Source organism: Carassius carassius, chromosome 16 (assembly GCF_963082965.1).
Source record: "Carassius carassius chromosome 16, fCarCar2.1, whole genome shotgun sequence".
NCBI classification, from domain to species: domain Eukaryota; kingdom Metazoa; phylum Chordata; class Actinopteri; order Cypriniformes; family Cyprinidae; genus Carassius; species Carassius carassius.
In genome coordinates this window covers 10,866,612-10,888,913 of record NC_081770.1, presented here as the reverse complement: position 1 = coordinate 10,888,913, position 22,302 = coordinate 10,866,612, and the positions used below count along the sequence as shown (strand labels likewise).

General features: G+C 40.9%; 1 protein-coding gene and 1 long non-coding RNA gene across 5 annotated transcripts in view; both read left to right on the top strand.

Annotated features, from left to right (window-relative positions):
* The window catches only part of LOC132160252 (uncharacterized), an 849,275-nt gene that overhangs the window by 614,829 nt on the left and 212,144 nt on the right, over positions 1–22,302 (top strand). The window lies entirely within an intron of this gene.
* Positions 11,975–15,787, top strand: LOC132159074 (uncharacterized). Of its 3 annotated transcripts, none has more exons than XR_009437765.1 (6): positions 11,975–12,079; positions 13,587–13,677; positions 14,374–14,503; positions 14,643–14,727; positions 15,292–15,419; positions 15,540–15,785. It is a non-coding gene; the product is annotated as an uncharacterized LOC132159074 (long non-coding RNA). The 3 variants fall into 3 exon arrangements; XR_009437766.1 differs by having other exon boundaries at positions 12,017–12,089; positions 13,595–13,677; positions 15,540–15,787; XR_009437764.1 differs by lacking the exon at positions 11,975–12,079 and adding an exon at positions 13,075–13,197.

The following is a 22,302-nucleotide window of genomic DNA, read 5'->3' as shown; positions in this document are numbered from 1 at the left end:
GGCTCTGTGGTACCTGATGTAAGGTGAGAGATCTGCACGAACACAAATACTCTTATCTCGCTGAAATCTTGACGGATTTACAAACGTTATTAATGTCGAAATTGCAGCTTTTCTTTTCGAAAAACGACTTAATCTTGCAGCATAGTTGGGTATCACGGCTACTTATGCAAGTTATCAGGGCTGAGACCAATCGAGCTGTTCAGTTATATAGGTTTTACTGACACCAATAACGATTTTACAGAGGTGGAAAGTAACGAATTACATTTACTCGCGTTACTGTAATTAAGTAGCTTTTTTGTATACTGCTACTTTTTAAAGTAATTTTTAAAATCTGTAATTTTACTTTTACTTAAGTATATTTTGTTTGAAGTATTTTACTTCGCTACATTTTAAAACACATTAATTACCGAGTAAAAAAAAAAAATCGCTCTCTGGAAACTGTAGTAAATAATGGGCAGAAGGGCAAACTGGCGCTAAAATCACAAGAAAGATGCAGGCAGACAAAACAGGCGTTAGTGGTGCAGACACCGCTGAAAACGAAACCCCGTCATATTCTGAAGTTGAACTCGAAGGAAATGAAGCGAACCCCTGGCCATTTATGCTCTATTATGCAGTGTAAGCTGTGCTTATAGGGAGACCAAACTAGCAGCTTAAAAAATCTCGACAAGACATCAACCCTTCGCAAGCATGTAGAAGTGAGCTAAATAACTGCATCATTGCATTGGTGGTTAAAATTAAGCTTTGACATTTTAGCAAGAGGTTTTGTACAAATTAGCCAAAAAGTCAGTGCTTCATCGGAAGTGGCATTTAGATGCATTTGCACACTGTTTAGTGCAGGACAAGAATGCATTTAACCTGCAGTTACACATGCATGAATAATGTTTTGATATACAAGACATAAAATGTTGAATACTCATTTGAAATTATAAGAAATTAATTATAAAAAACAAAACAAAAGATACTGTCAGCAAGTCACTGTTAATAAGTGAGTCATTGTAATTGAACCAAATCATTTAAATGATTCATTCAGGAACGAAACACTGTCATGTTGCTCAGAGACGCAAATTAATTTCTCAGTAAACAAGTTAATTAAGAAACTTGCGTTTTAGACACCATATTGCCGGTTTTTGCTCTATTTCTACAACAAAAATAATTCCAAACACAGCCACCAAAGCAGTTTTGCGTCTCTGAGCAACATGACTGTTTCGTTCCTGAATGAATCGTTTAAATGATTTGTTTTTTATAATTAATTTCTTATAATTTCAAATGAGTATTCAACATTTTATGTCTTGTATATCAAAACATTATTCATGCATTTGTAACTGCAGGTTAAATGCATTCTTGTCCTGCACTAAACAGTGTGCAAATGCATCTAAATGCCACTTCCGATGAAGCTTCTGTGTTTCCTCTGCATTGAAAAGATGAGTTTGTTGATACTGATTTGCCTGGTAACAGCCCAAATGTCTTATTATTCTAAATAACTGATCCCTTTAATTAAAAACAACAGGCCTATCCCTTTTTGCCTCCCTCCCACTGTTAAAATGTAACTAAGTAATTTTTACTCTGAGTAAATTTTAAATGAGCTACTTTTTACTTTTACTTGAGTAGATTTTTAGACTGGTACTTTTACTTGTACTTAAGTAAAATTTCATTAATGAAATGGTACTTTTACTTGAGTAGAATATTTTTGTACTCTTTTCACCTCTGCGATTTTATGACAACTAATCTTTTGTCTAAATTACAGTCTTTGTGGATGTGGTTGTATATATTAGCTGGCTAATAACAAGAAGCTTTGAGTGAGACCTAGTAGTCAAATTCTGGGGGAAAACAATCTCACAAAAGTCCAAAAAGAGAAATGTCCCCTTAATTTCCACATTTATTAATGATTATTATTATAAGTTATGATATTATTATACTAACTCAAATTTCAGGATCTGTTGTGCGACGGACTCTGAAGAAGCAGTCCTGTGATGTCTGCCGTGCCAGCCTGATGACAGACGCTGCATCTGCCATCAAGGACCAGAGCTACCACCTGCTGACTTTAAAACACAATGGAGGTCTGGTGATTCCATCAGAAGACACAGTGAGGGTCGTCAGGGCAGCAGAGTGGGACATTAGTCAGGCATCAAGTACCAGATGATCACAGCCCATCAAACTGCTAGAGGTCATGTACATTGTACGGAAGAGGATAGAGTCAGAGGATGTGTTTGTTCTCGGGGAGCACATCGGCGACAGCCACCACCATACACTATTAACATTAGATGTTTCCCTGTTTTTTAAGCTAAGGCTGCACCACATCGCTAAAATAACTAACCTTACCTTACAGAGCAACAACATGCGACAGAAGCTCAATAAAACCGTCCTTTTCAAAGAGCATTAGTCCTTTTTATCTCTGTCCTCCACAGTAGTATAGTTCTCTCTACAGGGTGGAGATTTGAACATGCAGCATTTCTTTATGTATATATGTAAAGGGGAATCTTGTATCTACTTTTTATTGCAAATAAATGTCACTTTTATAATAGTTGAAAAATAAAGACTTTTGTGTAATTATTCCGTATTTTGTGTAGTTATATCAAAACCCCTGACATACAATCCAAATAGTCTACTAGAAACTTCAGAGTGTTACCTTTCATTATAGACCAGGATTATGCTTGTACACCAAGAGGTTGCCACACAGTAAGCCTTTTATTGTCAGTATGCATTTTGGGTAACCAAAGTCCTATGGGGAGTTTCCAGAGGGCATTGTACAAAACGCATGAGCATACCTTGGCAAATAAATGGTCTAATATTTCATTCTATATCGATCTGCTTTTGCACACAGCTCACAAGACCTGGTGCTTGGACTCAGTTGTGTTTCTAAAGTCATATCAAGTGACCTAGAGGGCTGAAATGTGGTCAGCTTAGATGCTTGTTATCCGGCAGAAAGAAAAAACAATATTCTAGCCTCTATAACTCTGTGCCAGTACTTCACACAATTATCTTAAGAAACTACAGGGTCTCAGCTTTCTAAAGAAGTCGGGTCACTGATCTATAATATAGAACATATTAGTTTATTTTATTATAATAGTAATATTCATATTATAAAAGTATATAAGTATATATATATATATATATATATATATATATATATATATATATATATATATATATATATATATCATGTTGCCATTCTGTACACTGTGTTTTAGTAGCCTATATATTGATTTAACATAAATACCTTGTGTATGTGTATATTCATTGCACCTATCTGTTCAATGTTATTTTCATATGGAAGTCCATGGTTATAATTATTCATAAGTATGCAGTGTCATAAGTACATCTCTGACGTTTAAAACAAACCAAAAATTTGAAAATCGGTAGAAAATTGAGCAAGTTATGTTCATTTAAATAGTACATGCACCATTAAAACACTGTTAGAGTGAGCTGACTGTCAGGTGCAGACGAGACATCTAGCCTTTATTATGTTTATCTAATGCTAGTCTTACTCAAATGAAATGGTAAAATACTTCTGAAGTGACTCTCAGAGCAGTCCTGGAGATGTTGTTTGTGTAGTTATTTCCTCATTAATGAGATGACGGATGCTGAAATCACCGCGAGCTTTGCGCGCGCGTCAGTGTGTGTGTGTGTAGTAAACGGAACCGCGCGTCAGATTCATTCATACAGAGATATGATCGCGTAATATGAGTTAATGCTCATCAGATCGCTAAATCAGTGGAAAAATATTATAAATTATGATTCTGTTTAAAGAAATATCATGTAAATTTGTATAAAACTATCAGCATTTTTACAAATATGAACTAAAAGCTCTAATGGAGGCAATTCAGTGATGCTTGCACGTGACTGCCTGCCTGAGTTTTATCAGAGGCGCACAACATTTTGCGGAGGCGACCGCCTAATAATTGGTTAGCCAGTTTGGCGGGTTACTTTTCATAAGTTATGTTCACTCATTAATTTCTTGGGGGAGTTCGTGCAAGTCAAATCTGCGCAGGTTCAGCGCAAATACTTCACTCATCACATTATCGCAAACAGCAAACAAAACACACATAAGCACTAGACTGCGTTCTTCCACTGCATGATTCAGTCTATTAATATGCATTAAGAATGATCAAATAATTCAAGATAAGAGGGCAGAAAATGTATATATTTCTATAATTTCATATAGTTAATATAGAGTGTTTTTTTTTAAATCAGCATGGTTACAAATATGATATTGATTTTATACAACCGTTCAATAAACAATAAGTTAATATCAAGAGACGTTTTAGACACCATATTGCCTGTTTTTGCTCTATTTCTCCAACAGAAATCATTTCAAACACAGCCACAGAACGCTGTTTTGTGTTTCTGAACAACATGAAGGAGTTCATTCCTGAATGAATCAATCGTTTAAATGACTCGGTTCAGTCTCAATGACTCACTTATTAACAGTGACTCGCTGTCACCTACTGGCGGTTTTAATTAAGCATTTAATGTATCTTTTCATTTTAAAAACGATTTCAAATATCAGTATTCAACATTTCAAGTTTAAAAATAGCAAAACATTATTTATGCATTTGTAACTGCGGGTTAAATCATTCCATGTCCCTCTAAACTACATTTATATATGTAAATAGTCTACATCTGAATGCCACTTCAACTTCTGCGATGATTAATTTTGTTGATACAGATTTAATTTGTTTAATAACAGCCTAAATGTATTTTTTATTATTATAATTGACTGATTAAATGTAAGAATTTGATTCAAAAGATGATGCACACTGGCTTTATACAGTTAATAATGCACATAAAAGGTAAAAATGAATTTAAAAGATTAATTTCTATCATTGCTGTAAACTGTCCACACAGAATATGAAATAAATCAAAAACTTCTGGAGTCAGGTGTCCACGGCCTTAAGATATCAGTGCAATAACACACTTAGCAAAATATTAGATAATTGTCTTTATCAATAAAATTTTGAGATATTATTTTTTGTCAATATCGTACACCCCTAGTTCTGACACAAAATTATTTGCAACGGTCGCTTTATCACGTTCAGTGTAGACAGCCTCAAGCTGTTGGTTTATTTGAGTGTTTTTTTTTTTTTTTTTTTGCTAGTAGAAGTTATGAATGGCCTGTAACTTAAAAGTTTATGTGTACCAAAAATCTAAGTCATATCTTTATGTTAACACACTTTACTAGCCTTTAGTTTTGGACAACCTGGTCTCACAGAATTCCGTGAAATGTCCACGGACCCTTAACTCAAAATCCGTGAAACCATCACGGAATTGCCCCAAATTCCGTGACGCGGCCACGGATATACCTCCAACGCAAGTCAATGACACTGACCTTCCTTGGTCCACACACGGATACCCGTCTCAATGACGGAGTACAGAACTCGCTCAACGGACGTGCTTTCTCATTTGGAAACGCAACATTTGAAGTATTAGTTTCTTTTCCAACATCAAATGCCATAATGACGTTAACCTGACAGTTATTGTAGTTATTGCATTGTCCTGTCATCATAAAAATTCAGTTTAGTCCCGTGATGGCACCACGGACCTCAACAACCTGATCACTCACTGGATGTTGTAATGTTGCTGGATTGTTTAGGAACTTTAGGAAAAGCTTTTCGTCGACTCTGTTGCAGTGGCATGTAATTAACGACATATTTTCTCGTCCTGTCATCATAAAATTCAGTTTGATGGTGTTTTACACACATTTTGGCTATAGTCAGAACTAAAATCTGTGACAGGAGCACGGAGTGAGTCTGTGCTGAGTTCACGGATAACGTACTCGGTTACTAGCGTAACCTCGGTTCCCTGAGATGAGGGAACGAGTACTGCGTAAGCTAGCTTACGCTATGGGAAAAGGTCCCCTTTTCTCGAGAATATGAAGCCAAAAATTATCCTTAATTTTTAAATAATGTAAAACGCAGTGCTGCAGCACAGCAGACCCAAGCGAAGCGGCTCGCGCGCTTATTGGCTGTGCTGCGGCAACTGCAGCAACCTATGGTGAGGCGGCGGAGAGGAACGAACCAATGGGGGCGCTTCGCGCCCATTGGACGTCAGAGCGCGCCAAAATAGGCGTGGCTGGAACTATATAAGCCACCGCTTCACCATAGGGATCAGGTTTTAAATCGACTGAAGCGATCACCCGGTCCGAGCACATAGCACGGCAGGTTACGCAGTACTCGTTCCCTCATCTCAGGGAACCGAGGTTACGCTAGTAACCGAGTACGTTCCCTTTCGAGAGTACTCTCGTACTGCGTAAGCTAGCTTACGCTATGGGAACACAATGTAAAACGCCGTGCGTGCTCGGGAACTTCGACCTGTCACAGCCCAAGGCGAGAGCCCGGGGCTTTATAGCAGGAGAAATCCCAGTCCCAACAGCCAACCTTAGTGAGCTTTATATAGGGAACGAAAAAAGGGGGACGTGATAAGGCTTAGCACGTCTATATAGAAAGTACCCTGGCCTGCAGGGCAGGGACTTGCAGATTATAGAATCTAATAAATGTGGACGGAGAGGCCCAGCCTGCCGCCGCACAGATATCATCCAGTGGTATCCCGCAGGACCACGCCCATGACGAGGCCATACCTCGGGTGGAATGGGCTCTGATGCCGAACGGGCAGTGAAGGCCTTTAGATTTGTAAGCCAGCGAGATAGTGTCTACTATCCATCGCGATAGGCTTTGCTTCGTGGTGGCGAGACCTCGGGTGCGCCCACCAAAGCATATGAAGAGCTGGTCCGACCTCCTGAATAAGGCGGAGCGCGCAATATAGGTTTTGAGAGCCCTGACGGGGCAGATGAAGCTCACGTTGCTTTCGCCGCTTTGCGAGGAAAGGGCTTACAGCGAGATGACCTGCGCTCTGAACGGTGTTGAGAGCACCTTGGGGACATAGCCGTGTCTTGGTCTGAGAATGACTCTGGAGTCATTAGGCCCAAACTCGAGACAGTCAGCGCTTACAGATAGCGCATGTAAATCCCCCACTCGCCTGACTGAGGCCAGAGCCAGTAGAAAAGCGGTTTTGAACGAAAGAAGCTTCATATCGACAGACTGAAGCGGTTCAAAAGGGGGGCCCTTTAAGGCCTCTAGGACCGTAGACAGGTCCCAGGAAGGGATTGAAGGGGGTCGGGGAGGGTTCATCCGACGAGCTCCCTTAAGGAAACGAATGACCAGTTCGTTTTTTTCCCAATGATAGGCCGGCCACCGGAGCATGAGAAGCTGGAACACGGGAGAAGCTGGAAATCCAGGCGCGCGCTGGAACACGGTCTCTCAGCCAGCGCTGTAGTGGGCGCATGCGCAGCAGGCCCAGTTTGAGAACCGCAGAGGCTGATGCCATCAGACCTAGCATTTCCTGAAATCGTTTTGAGCGGGTAAAGAGACCCGGCTTTGAACGACACGGCTAGATGCTGAATAGTGAGAGCGCGCTGTGACGTCAGACGCGCTGTACATGTCACAGAGTCTATGTCTATCCCCAAAAAGGAAATCCTCTGGCTGGGAGACAGAGCGCTCTTGACAGTGTTGATCGTGAGACCCAGGCATTCTAAATGGCTGAGGATCCAGGATCTGTGTGTCATCAGTAGTTCCTCGGAATGGGCTAAAACTAGCCAGTCGTCGAGGTAGTTAAATACTCGCACTCCCCGCATTCTCAGGGGTGCGAGAGCGGCATCCATGCACCGTGTAAACGTACGGAGCGCTACGGAGAGGCCGAATGGAAGAACCATGTACTGATAAGTCTGCCCCTTGAAGGCGAATCTCAAGAATGGCCTGTGATGGGGTGCTATTTGAATGTGAAAGTAAGCGTCTTTCAGATCCACTGAGAAAAACCAATCCCTCGGGCGAATTTGCGCGAGTATTTGTTTGGTAGTTAACATTTTGAACGATCGCGTCATAAGCGCTTTGTTCAAACGTCTGAGATCTAGGATAGGTCTGAGACCGCCATCCTTTTTTGGTACGAGCAAGTAGCGGCTGTAAAAGCCTGACTCGCGCTGCGCAGGGGGGACAGTTTCTATCGCCCCTTTTGCAAGAAGGTTTATCAGTTCGGCGCGAAGGACGTGTGTCATTTCGCTTTTCACTTTCGTTTCGACCACGGCGCGAAAGCGCGGCGGTCTGCGAGCGAACTGGAGCGAGTAACCTCGTTTTATTATATTCAAAACCCAATTTGATATGCCGGGGATGGCCTGCCATGCAGCGGCTCGTGCGGCTATGGGTTGAATGTGCTTCGGGCACTGGCCGCCTGTTATGAGGGGACCAGTAGCTCGAGTATGCTGTGCTTGTGACACTGTGGTGACAGCGCTTATTTGTAGGGTTGCGCACTGAGAAGTGGGCACGCGCGCTACATTTAGAGCACCTCCGGCGCGAGCGGGAAGGTGGGCATGAAAGGAGACCCGAGTGTGTCTTTGTGACACTTGAGGGAGTGTGTATACATGTAGGGGTGCGTACTGTGTAGTGGGCACACTGCCTACATAGAAAAAGCTCTTTTTGTGCTTTATTGAGGTCGCCGTGAAAACGGCGTTTGTGTGCAGGCGTGCGTGCATTGTAACAGGCTCGTTTACTGCAGTATAGACATCTCCAACCGCCTTTAGTGAGGGGATTGGAGGAAGCATGTGAGGTTTCTTGTGTGGTGGTCCGGCCGCAGCGGGACTTAACCACGGTCTTTTCAGCCCGAAGGTCAGGAGGGCTTCGGAGGCTCGGGGTTCAGCACAATCCTGGGCCGAAGTCTCTCTGGCGGTTTGCGGCTCGTAGAGCGAGAGCGGTGCTGGGTTTTGGTCGCTGGGCGAGACTGTAAGTCTGGCTGCGATGGCTTCGAGGTCTGAGGGGGCGGCGCATTTCTACGGCGTCCCGCAGCAGAGCTAGAGCGTTTCGGCAGGAAGTGTCTCATTGCCTGTGACGTTTTCTGAGCCTCAGTGAAGCGTTCAGCGAAACCCTTAACCGACTGGCCAAAGAGGCCGGAAGGCGAGATAGGAGAGTCAAGAAAGGCGGATTTGTCGGCGTCTTTCATCTCCGTGAGCGTGAGCCAGAGGTGTCGCTCTAAAACAGCGAGGCTTGCCATGCTTCGGCCGATCGCTTGTGCTGTGGTCTTTGTCGCACGCAGGGCTAGATCAGTAGCGCTGCGGAGATCTTTAAAGTCATAGGTATCTGGGGCAGACTCGTCCAGGTTACGGAGAAGTCTGGCCTGAAAAACCTGCAGCACAGCCATGGTGTGTAGAGCCGAAGCAGCTTGACCAGCGGAGGTGTAAGCTCGGCCAGCGAGAGCTGAGGTGGTGCGGCACGGCTTGGATGGATGCACAGGCTTCGACCGCCATCCTGCGGCTGAGGGCGGGCAGAGGTGTGCAGCAATAGCCTCCTCGAGAGGGGGGAGGCTCTCGTAACCGTGGTCTCGGGCGCCGTCGACAGAGGAGAGCGCTGACGAGACAGAAGTCTTCAAGCGTGCGGAGAATGGGGCTTTCCACGACTTTGTGAGTTCATCGTGAACTTCCGGGAAGAAGGGGGCGTTTCTTTGCGGAGGGGCCGAAGGGCGCCCCTGCAAGAACCATTCGTCCAGCCTGCTTTTAGCGGGCTCGTCTGGAGGAGACCAGTCGAGCTGAAGGTCGCTGACAGCCCTTGTAAGCATGCGAGTAAGCTCCGCATCGATATCAGCACGTTGTCTGGTGCAGCTGGGTGCTGTAGAGGGGGGGGGGTCCGCAATGGAGCCCGACCATTCCTCACTACTGGACGCGGCGAGAGAAAGGCTGTCGTGTCTGTCCTCTTCCGCCTCAGGCGCTCCGAAGGAGAAGGGGGCGCTGGTGAGCAGGGACTGGCGCTGCTCGTCCACGAAGAGGACAGGCGAAGGAGAGAGAGCGGGCGAGGCACGCGGGGAGTGTTCCGGCGTGAGCTCGAGTGTAGCAGTGTGCTCAGGCATTCTCTGATCGCGGCGTTTCTTACGCGGCACTTGAGAGAGAAGAGGCGGAGCGGGTGGAGCATCGTGGCTGGTTTGAGCTAATCGAGCCCGCAGGGTCGATATAGCCATGTTGTCGCACTCAGGGCAGCCGCCCTTGGAGAGTGCGCTCTCAGCATGCTCTCGGCCCAGGCAGGAGACACAGATGATGTGGCGGTCCTCGCTGGGCAGAGGGCCTCGGCAGGAAGCGCAGGCCCGAGGCATTTGAAACAACGCCTCGAATTCTGGAGAAAAAAGTGTGATGCAGCGGCAAACACACTAGCTTTGTAAAGGATATAGTCACGCCGGATGGCGCAGCAGGAAGCGAGTGCTGAAGGCGGCGTCGAGATGAAGCACGAGCCGGCGTCCTCAGATCTGCGTTGCAGTGCTATCCCACTGAGAGGCTTTTCGACGGCATGTAGAGGCTTCTCCGGAGAAGACAGCGAAGTGCAGGTGAGATCGCTGAAGGAGATGAAATCTGATCCCTATGGTGAAGCGGTGGCTTATATAGTTCCAGCCATGCCTATTTTGGCACGCTCTGACGTCCAATGGGCACGAAGCGCCCCCATTGGTTCGTTCCTCTCCGCCGCCTCACCATAGGTTGCTGCAGTTGCCGCAGCACAGCCAATAAGCGCGTGAGCCGCTTCGCTTGGGTCTGCTGTGCTGCAGCACTGCGTTTTACATTATTTAAAAATTAAGGATAATTTTTGGCTTCATATTCTCGAGAAAAGGGGACCTTTTCCCATAGCGTAAGCTAGCTTACGCAGTACGAGAGTACTCTCGAAAGGGAACTCTAACGCAAGTCAATGACACTCATCTTCCGTGGTCCACACACGGCAGGTCGTGATTTGGTCACGTAATTTAATCTATTTATTCGTGGCAGGGACACGTTTATTTCATTATTTTCGTGATTGCAGCACGTTTTTTAAAGTAATGCATTTCAATTGGAGGCATCTTTCGTGCATCAGAACGATACTTTCTGATTAATTTATTTTTTTATTTATTTTTTCCACAGGACAACAGAAGAAACTCACTGAAACTTTAAAAAAAACCGGAGCTTAACTTACTGTAACAAAACTGAGCAACATACTGTATTGCTGGTGACAAAAACACATATTAAATCTTTTTTTTACTTTTTTTATTGATTTTAATTTTTTTCATAGGCCTAGACTTTTTTTAAATTACAGAATTCAATATCAAGTCTTTGACACATAACTGTAACACATTTTCACATTTAGAAACAATATAGTTTAAATAAAAAGAACCAAAGAATAAATAAATAAATAAATAAATAAACTAGCAGAGATAGGCCCACAGATCTTTTTTTTTTGTTTTACTTTAGACTCTAAAGTTAAATGTTTTTAGTAAGGTTATTGTAAAAACTGCTTAAAAATGCTGTCGTTGTTGAGCCGCTGATCGCTGTCAGATTCTGTAATATGAATGTCCGCGTTGGATTGTGGCTAATTGGCTTAGAATGAACCCCGCTCGGCTCGTGTTCTGGCTTACTGTAATATTTCACCGGTAATAAGACCGAAATAATATAATTAAGTGTGTGTGGAGTGCATGTACAGTTCTCTCTCCACCTTCAATACCACGACTTAGGTGCCCTTGAGCAAGGCATCGAACCCCCAACTGCTCCCCGGGCGCTGCAGCATAAATGGCTGCCCACTGCTCCGGGTGTGTGCTCACAGTGTGTGTGTGTGTGTTCACTGCTCTGTGTGTGTGCACTTTGGATGGGTTAAATGCAGAGCACAAATTCCGAGTATGGGTCACCATACTTGGCTGAATGTCACTTCACTTTATCACTTTAAAATAAAGAAATGAATGAATACAATGATAACATCTAAATAAATGTTGATAGATGTAGCGTTATAGTTTAAAAAATATTAATAAACAGCAAATCAACACAGCTTCGAAATAATAACCGATAAAAGACCTAAATAATAATAATACATAATTAATATACAGCGTCGCTCCTCCCACCACGCGCATCACGCGCTGTGCGTCAACCCATTCTCACTCCCAAACCCATTCTCACTCCCAAAGCGTCAACTGAAGCGAGCGTCACTGACATGAGATGTTTATCGCTATGAAATCACGTTCAAGAAGTCTCATTCAGCACACATCGCGATACTTGCCATCAGTTTACAAGAGCCGCAGGTTGGGTGAGTTATACAGTCTGGTGAGTGATAGTAAATATGCTCTTTTAATGCCTGTTATAAAATGTATTCTGTCTTCTTTATTAATCAGATGAGCGCCTTATATTTACTCTCTGTATTACATCGGTCATCCGAGGCTGTCTTTGAGTTAGAGGTCTGCAAAACAGTGCGGCGCGGGACAAATTTTGAAAGGTCATTGCGGGCGCAGGCGGGATGATCCGGTGCACTTGCGGGTGCGGGCGGGAGGGATGATACGCTGCACTCCCGCAAATTAAATTTTAGTGTAAAGTAAAATATATAAATGGTTAAAGTAGCGTTCATAATTTGTACTTGTGAGAGAGATTCTGTTTGTCAGCAATAAAAACGTTTTAAGCAATCTAAACTTGTGAATCAAGGAAATTATAGCATATTTTCAATTAAAAAAAGCAAAATTTAATAAATAAATTAAAAAGTTGAGTAATTTGCGTCACCGGATAGGCTACTGTCGGTAGTTGATCATTTCTATTGTAAAACAGTCAAATATTACATTTTTATCTACTTGCATTTTACCAGGCATTCGTTCGCTTCTTTAATCATTTTGACATTGATGAGCTAGACCGCTGAACGTTTAGTCATCCTGACAACAAACAGAGCATTGCGTAATGTAGTGCATCAGAGCAGCATCAAGAATATCAAGTGCGCAACGCTGCTCAACGCTGCAAAAAAGCACATCACTTTAATGCAAAATGGAAAAATATAAATAAAACTGTAATATGCACATGATTAGGTAATCACGGCTGCTGTAATCTTATTCACATTTCTTTTTCTGATTAATTGTTTTGCTCTATGAGAGACACAATTTAACAAAATTATTCGGGGCTAAAAACGTCCTAGCGCCGCCCCTGATCCTGCCTGCCGTCTTGCGGGCATTTGCGGGCGGGAGCGGGACTAAAAATGACAAATCTTTGCGGGAGCGGGCGGGAGCGGTACTAAACACTGCGGGAGCGGGACTGAAAATTGTGTCCCGCGCAGGTCTCTACTTTGAGTTTCATTGTGTTTAACTAAATGAACACAGCTGCTAACTGGGGTGATTGAACTCTATCTGTCACGTGACGTGCCATAGACCTGGGATCCGTTTTATATTCATTTCAGGTTCAAAGATGTAAGTTGTATTTGTAGTAAAATCATGTTAACCATGACACCTACAAAAGTAGGTAAAACCCAGTAAACAAGACATTTACCATGTTTTTTTTTACCACAGTAACTGTAGTTTTACTATGGTATAGTAATAGCACAATCACCAAAATATCTCTAGTTGTACCAGTGTAATGGTAGTGTTTTAATGTGCCTTTATATGACATATTTCACAGTAATCACATTTACTGTACCATGCTTGTAATACCTTTTTAATGTAAATAAAAAAAAAACATTTTTCCCATCTTGCAGTTCATTCATATAAGTTTATATCTTAAATATTTTGTTCACAGTTCACTATTAACATTCTGTATATAATTCTGTTTTATTTTCTTTCCCCTTGTATATATTTTTTAGCTGAAAAGACGTAAAGGAAGCAGTCAGCCCAGTGGTGTTTGTGAAGAGGTATTCCTTCAGAAATGGAGAAGACAGAAAGCTGCAGAGGCAGGTTGGTCTGTGACTGTGATAGTTTGTCCCTTTTATCAAACATTCCTGCTGTTATCATTTGCACAGCATTTGTTGTTTCTTAAACTGTTGTACGGTCCAAATACCAACACTTGCCATCTTTGCACATTTCCTTTATTTGGCCCAAGTGAGCATGAAGATCACAAGTGTGTGTCGATCTTAACATGACAAAGTTTGTTTCAACTTTGCATTTTAAAATAAACTTCTAAATGTCTTTTCAATAGTCCCTATTAAAGATGACAATTTAATTTGTGGTGCTTCTAATTAAGTGATAAAAAGAAGTTACAAATGATGTACAAAATAAATATACTTTTCTGTGCACCAAGAAAACGTGCAACACTTTGTTTTACTACTAAATTATTCTCAATATCTAATTATTATTATTAATATTTCACATACATTGGAAAGGTTTGCGTGACCTCTTGTGAGATCTCTGCAAAAAGTCTCATGATTAATTCCAAAACATGATGCATGATGGGATACACTAAACGTTGTATAGTGCTCCAGAGCAGTATTGGAGAGGTTTACTTTGTGTTAAGGGCACTGCGCTTTGGCATTATTAAGACCGGGGACAGTCTTGTGCATGCACTGCCACGTACACAAATCAGTTGCCCCACACAGTCAGAAAGTTTATATTGTTATAAGTTGCATGTAATGAAATAATATTTCTGTCTTACAGGATTGTTTGCAGATAATGCTGTTCTTCTTTTTCAGAAGTTTTTGGGGAGCCAACCCTCACAAATCTTCCTAAAAACTAAAAGAGCTATTACTGAGTCTCAGTGAATCTTGCCATGATCAGCTCTTCCCAGGTACATTTTTTTTAGAATATTTTTTAATCAACATTTACTCATCAAATGCTCTGGTCTGAATCTTACTTTAACTTAATTATATGTTTAATGAGCAATATTAATTGCACACAGAGTAAGTAGAGATTATCTTGTTTCACAGAAGAGAAGGAAGACCAAGGAAATGATTTGCCCAGGATGAGGAATGAAGACGGCCATCTTGTGCTCAAACAAACAGAAGTCCTCTGGTATGTGTGTGTGTTAAAGCAATGTTGTGTTATGTGTTACAGCACTTTATGATGATCTCTCACAGGACAGGTCATGTCAGCCGTGATTATTCTTTCTAATGTTTTTATTTTTATTTTATTTTATTTGATACAGCTATTATAATTATAGCATGTTAGCAAAGTGTGACTGGGACATTTTTAATCTTAAGTTTTTAAAAAACACCACCTGCTTTTCTTAAAAGCATACAAGTGTCATAAAAGTGGTTTAATTGATATAAACACCAATTGACATTATTTCATTGTTTTGTAAATGTTGTTATAAATTGTGGATTGATAGTTGATTGGTAAGCAATGCTTTACACTGCACAGACTAAAACACATTTGTGAGAGAAGTCAGGAATTTTGGAGAAAGATTCCAGAGGAAAAAGACACATTTACTGCAACAGTAGATCAATTCTAGAGTCTCTGAGAACTACACATGCTAATGGAGTCTCATGAGCAAGACTTTTGCCTATGTAACTTTTTCTTTATTCTTGCATAATGAAATTGTTTATTGCAGTATTTTAACAATTTTACTTTGTACAGATGATCTCATCAGCCAAATGAGGGGTTTTGACCAAGTGATGCTCTTGAAAGGAGTGAAAGAAGAGGATGTGGTAAATTGTCTTCAAAGAAAAAGCTTCTCTAAAGGTCTTAAAGCAGCTTGAAGAATGGTAAGTGTACAATACTACAAGGGTCATAGTTGCTCACCCTGCTACAATCACACAGAACATAAGCTGAGCTCTCTGTCCATTAAACAACTTCATCTGGATTGTTTGTTACACTTTGACCAGGTCTGGGATGTTAGGACTGAGAGATCCTCTGACTGAGAACAAGCTACACCACATCAGTGCTGGATATCAGCCACAAACTGTTTCCAGACACGAGAGAAGAAGATCATGATGGGGAGATGAAACCAGTTTAGATGTGATGATAAGGAATCATTATTTTCTGGAACAGTATCACATGTCTTATATGTATCACATGACCTTAATCACAGTTGACTGGATGGGACTGTGTGACTTTTAAGGACATTTCATCACTCATCTGTGTAAACTGATTAATATATGAGGTTAATGTCTTTTTGATGATAATTATTTTCCTTGAATCTTATTTGTCCTGATGCTACTTTATCAACTTTATAGTCTATGCTTCAATAAAATGAAAATGGTGAATCGTGTGTTCTGAAGATTCTTGGTAAATACATAATTTTACTACAGTAGGTAGGCTCATGTGTTTATTTTAGACTTGGAAAAACTACATTTTATTAGTTATCGGGATAATTTTTTACTTAAGACATAAAAATATTTGATCAGATTAATGACATCTGGGACATCAATACACCAGAAAGTTATTATTGTTTATATTAGTAAACTTGTTTTGTGAGAGAAAAGGGAGTTACGAGATTAATTATTTTGCATCACAAGATGGTGCCATGGGCTTTATTGTTACAAACACTTGAGGGATAACTGAGAATGTAGCAGGAATGATCAACGTGGATCTTGTACTGTATTCAAACCAAGAGCATCCACATTACTGATGTCCAGCACATGAGGAGGAAGATACAGGGTGAGGAGGACATTTTTACACTGATTTTTGCTAACTAGTTTATATATATATATATATATATATATATATATATATATATATATATATATATATATATTAATATTCTTAGCACTGCATGAATTTGTCCTTGTGTAATAGTGAAGTATCACAATGTGTATGCATTGTCCTTGATTACTGCTTAACAGTGGGGAATAGATAACGGCATGTTGTTGCAGGTTCATCCATTATATTTATTGCTGTTTACTTTAAAAATCAAATAAATAATCTACTATTTTTATTATTAAATCATTTCTTTATCATTTTTCCATGTTTCATCCGATGGCCTCACAATGTCCTGTCAAAAGCTTTACTGGCCATGATGTAAAAATAAAAAAAGGTTGGACTGTGAAAACTGTCAGATATAAATGTGACTCAGCTCAGTTTGTTGTCCATGATGAGGAGAATACATATATGAAGGTTTTACTGCCCTTCTACCCCCAGGGGCCCAGTAGCACCCCCTGGAAGATCCAAAAACTGTACATTTCAAATGGCTGTAAATCAGAGTCCAATTAACGTATCAAAGCGTAAATCAGCAGGATTACTACTTATGCTATGCTGATAAAATAATGTTGGACACGGTTTTCAGAGATAAATGGAAAGGTGGCATAAAGGCATTTTAAATATTGCTCACTCTAAAATACTAAATTTCATCATGCCTCTCAAATATATCTTAGTGGTTTACACAGTGAACATATGTATATGTCCAGTTTACCATTAAATATATTATTTATTTCATTTCGTTAATAAAACGTTTTAAACTACATTACCCATAGGCCTCCGTCGTTCTATCTATGGAAAGGGAAAACATCTCGGTTACGTATGTAACCTTGGTTCCCTGAATAGGGAACGAGATGCTGCGGTGACGTCACCACGTATGGGAACACCTTCGGTGTGACGAATGTCTGAAGCCCTATACCATCCCGCCAATCTTATTGGCCAAATAGCGCGTGGCACCGCCCAGCATGCGTAAGCATATATATACCTGGTGCCGTGCGCCATTTACCTCAGATTTCATGACGAAGAAGAAAGCTATCAAGGTACGGCACGGCCAGAACCGCAGCATCTCGTTCCCTATTCAGGGAACCAAGGTTACATACGTAACCGAGATGTTCCCTTTCATAGGTCACTTCGATGCTGCGGTGACGTCACCACGTATGGGAACGCTATACCATCACGCCTGACGTACCTGATAGCTTGGATCCAAGGAAGCATCTGGTCAAGCGGAGAGAACCCGGGAGCCAGAAGCCATCCTCACATCCAGACTGTAAGACCTGATAAAAGTGCTCGGTGAGGACCAGCCTGCCGCAGCACAGATATCATCCATAGAAGATCCACTGAGAAAGGCTTGAGAAGAAGCCACTGCTCTCGTTGAATGACCTTTTACTCCTGAGGGCGAAGCGAGCCCGCGCGCCTCATAGGCCAAGGAAATAGCCTGCACCAGCCAATGGGACATGCGCTGTTTCGTAACTGCATGGCCTTATTCTTATGTCCAAAACAGACAAACAGCTGGTCAGACTCACGCCATGGGGCAGTACGATCCACATAAGTCTTTAACGCTCTCACAGGGCAAAGACTTAGATCCCCAGACTCCGCCGCAGCAGGAGAAAAAGCCTCCAGGACCACCTGCTGAAAGCGAAAGGGATAGATGCGACCTAGGGACATAATTAGGCCTTGGTCGCAACAACACTTCCACAGAGTCTGTGCTATAAAAGTCAGGATTTATCCGGAACAATTCCAAGGGCTCAAACAGATGCCCTGATAAACCATGCAACACAATGGAAAAACCCATGAAGGGACCCGCATGGGGCGGAAAGGCCTCAGCCGTCGCGCACCCTGTATGAAGGAGAAACAGTGGATGACGGCCCACTGAGGCACCATTTATATATTCGTGGTAAGCTGAATGGCTGCCACGTAAACCTTAGGGTAGCTGGTGTCACTCCATCCAAAAAACGTTCCTGAAGGAACTCCAGTACTGACGCCACTGGGCAGTAAACTGGATCCATATTATGAGTTTCACACCAGGCCGTAAACAGTCTCCACTTGAAAGCATATAAGCGTCTCGTAGAAGCTGCTCTAGAATTCAGTATAGTCTCTGTAGTTTCAGCAGAAAGACCGGGACATATGAACTCACTCTGCTCAGAGGCCACGCCCGCAGATTCCATAGATCTGGCCTCGGGTGCCAAATCAGTCCCTGTGCTTGTGATAATAAATCCTGTCTGAGGGGAATCTCCCATGGAGAGCCCGCTAACAGATTGATCAGATCCACAAACCACGGCTGTGTGTGTGCCACCGCGGAGCCACCAGCAGCAGCTGTTCCACCCTGTCCACCCGTATTCTGCGTAATATCGCCGAAATCAGACAGATTGGGGGAAAACGCATACAAACTGCACTGTAAAAAAAAAATCATTGCTAATATTGAAAAATTCAAGGCAACACATTGCATTCACATTTTTATGTTTTCCCAACGATTAGCAATGTAATTATCCCAATTACAATAACGTTGTTGTCCTTACTAATATTATTTAGTTCTGATAAGGGACAGCGCTTTAGCCATGTGATTACCCCAACAACAATAATGTTGTTGTCCTTACTAATATTACTTAGTTCTGTTGATGAACAGCACTTTAAATTCCTCATTCTACCAATGAATATATGTTTGCTCAGTCAATAGCCTCGTTCACAGCACTAGAAAATGTTTATCAAGAATATATTGAATCTCTTTCCACTATACTGGAAACTCACTTATTTTCCTTTGGCCTACATATTTTTTTTAATTCACAAACTAAAATAAATCCATAACAAACAATGTCATACATTTCAAGTATTTTATTTCACTGTGACCAAGGGTGTATTTTACTGATTAAAAACAAAAAAATAGGTGGCACTATGCAATTAAACCTCTTCAAAATAATATTAATGAAAAATAAACACAGAAAGGCCACATAATGTTTTCAATTAAGATAAATGTCACAGTAGACATTGTCACAGTGTTCTGGCACTCAGAACATAGCCCTAACAGCCGTAATTCACAGTAGCTGAACATGAAAACGTGTTGGGAGTAAATGTTACCATTGTAACCAACATACAAGAACTATAAATGAATGTCAAATGACATACCATATAACTCCAAAATGAAACCACAGAAAGAATACCAATTTAAGAGGTTTACAATCCAGAACTTCTGGGGCTCAGAAACATGGGCCTATACAGGTCAAATTACAATTAAAATGTGAAAAGTGTAAATATGCAATCAACACAACCACCATAAATGAAAAACTATTAATACACATAAAATTTGACATCAAACACGTCCACAAAAACCTGAAACTTACACAGAATTACTGTTTGGGCAATGCGAAAAGTTCAAAAACATTTTGGTTAAAAGAGCCCATCCAGCATTACGTTAGAGCATCATGATACAAAATAAAATATGGTGTTTTTTTAGGCTGTGTGCATATGATTGTGTGTTTAATGTAAATGTTTGTCTGTGATGATCTTATGCATGTATTATGATGGTTATTGAGCAACTGTAACCAATCCTCTTGGGATGTGTGGAAGTTTGAACATTTGGTTAGAAGAGTCCATCAGCATTAGAGTTGCCAAGGAGCAAAACAGAAGAGAAGGCCAAGGCAGGAGAGATCTGGGATATTGTATGGTTCTGTAAGCACCATACACCAAAAAACAAAACAAAAAACTTGAAAGATATCCTAACGATATCCTTAAGAATGCCATAAGTGTCTCTTGCATTTGTGCAAAAAAACAAAACATTGAAATCAACCACACATGAAGGTGCAAACTATTGTTAACATGAGCTACTCAATAAGAACAATACATTCATATTACTATTGTCCTATACAGAAATTGCCCTTGGCCTCATTTTCCAGTATTTCACAATGCTAGTTTGTTCTTAAGCGTTCGGACACGCTTTGTACATTTAGGTCCCATTTCCATAAAGACGCTCTGTAGAGTATCAAAAGTGTACTTGAGATGTTTTGGGTAGGAAATGTTGAGGGCGTATAAAAGGCCAAAAAGGTATGCCACAGCAGTGGGAGTATCAGCGATGTCCTGTACAACTACAGATTCCTCCACAATCAATGAAATGTTTTGCACCTTTGGAGAGGAGGTTTCCACAGCACAGTCCTCGAGGACATAAAGCACCCCCACAGCCACTCCCTTTACGGCCACATCATCTGGATCAGTTTCCTATAATAGAGATGTCAAAACATTAAAAGGTGATTTTCAACACACAACACAAAACACACACATCATCTTCATCTTGTAATTGTAATGGGGCAGCTGTGGCCTGCTGGCTAGGGGTTCGGGCTTGTAATCGAAGGCTTGCAGGTTCGATTCACTGTGTGCTCTGTGTGTTCACTAGTAGCTGAGGCAAACTTCTGCCATCCCATCTTTCTATGTTACTTTTTTCTCCATGTATTTCTGGAATGATGAGTGGTTATTCTGTTATGATAATTAAGTTGGCTTGATAAAGCCAACTTACTGAAATCCTATTTAAACTTATTATTATTATTCTTATTCTTCTGACTCAAAATTTATCAACTCTAACTCCTAGAGCTTTAACTCTACAAACTTCAAACTCAGGTCAGACCTTCAGACTGTTCTGACTTGGTGTGCTATATCTTTTCAGACTGATTTGACTTTGTTTTCTTAAAAATTAATATTAAAAACCATAAAAATCCCATAGACTTACATTGCAGAGTGCTCAAATTGAGCCAAGACTACGGTGGCCCATTAGTGTACAAGCCAAAAACTCAAATCTAAACTCCCTGAAGCCTTAGACTCAATTAAACTACCATTCTATATCTATCTATCTATCTATCTATCTATCTATCTATCTATCTATCTATCTATCTATCTATCTATCTATCTATCTATATTTCTAACCAATCTATCTTTCTTTCTTTCTAACCAATCTCTTTCTTTCTTTCTAACCAAACCCTTTTTTTTCTTTCTAACCAATCTCTTTCTTTCTTTCTTTCTTTCTAACCAATCTATCTTTCGTTGTTTCCTTCTTTCTAACCAATCTATCTTTCGTTCTTTCTTTCTTTCTAACCTATCTATCTATCTATCTATCTATCTATCTATCTATCTATCTATCTATCTATCTATCTATCTATCTATCTATCTATCTATCTATCTATCTGTCTGTCTATCTATCTATCTGTCTGTCTATCTATCTAACCTATCTTTCTTTCTTTCTAACCAATCAATCTATCTTTCTTTCTTTCTAACAAATCTATCTTTTTCTTTCTTTCTAACCAATCAATCTATCTTTCTTTCTTTCTAACCAATCAATCTATCTTTCTTTCTTTCTAACAAATCTATCTTTTTCTTTCTTTCTAACCAATCAATCTATCTTTCTTTCTTTCTTCCTAACTAATTTATCAATCAAAATTTAAAATACTTTAAACTTTTCCAAACTCTCTGGTCCGGCTTTCTCAAGCCAACTTAAAGTTTGTCTCAAACTTTTTTTCTAGTTGACACTTACAAGACATTGCTTGAAAAGTTGTCCAGGTTCCTCACAGAGAAAAATGGGAAGTCCTCTGAGTGCAGCATCCTGGCGGTGCCGGATAATATTAGAGGTCTATCAAAAAAGACGGGAAAAATGTCTTTATATCAGACAAAGAAACATTCACCTCAGTGAGCAGAGGTATTTTCTCTACTATAACTCATACCACATCATCAAGCTTCATCAGGATGTGTTCTAGGTCCTTTCCTAAGGATGCTTTCCGGGAACGGTAGAGCCGAAGGAGTTTCGGAGTGTATTTCTCCACTGCAGCTCTAAATGTCCCCAGTAAGTTCTTATTGGTGATGCGAAAAAACTCCTCACCAATCTGTTAACATGTACAGAAGAACAGTGAGTAAAGCAATAGTGTTGCTCAGAATATTACCATGTAAATGAAAGTTTACAGCTATTTAAATGACAAGAGT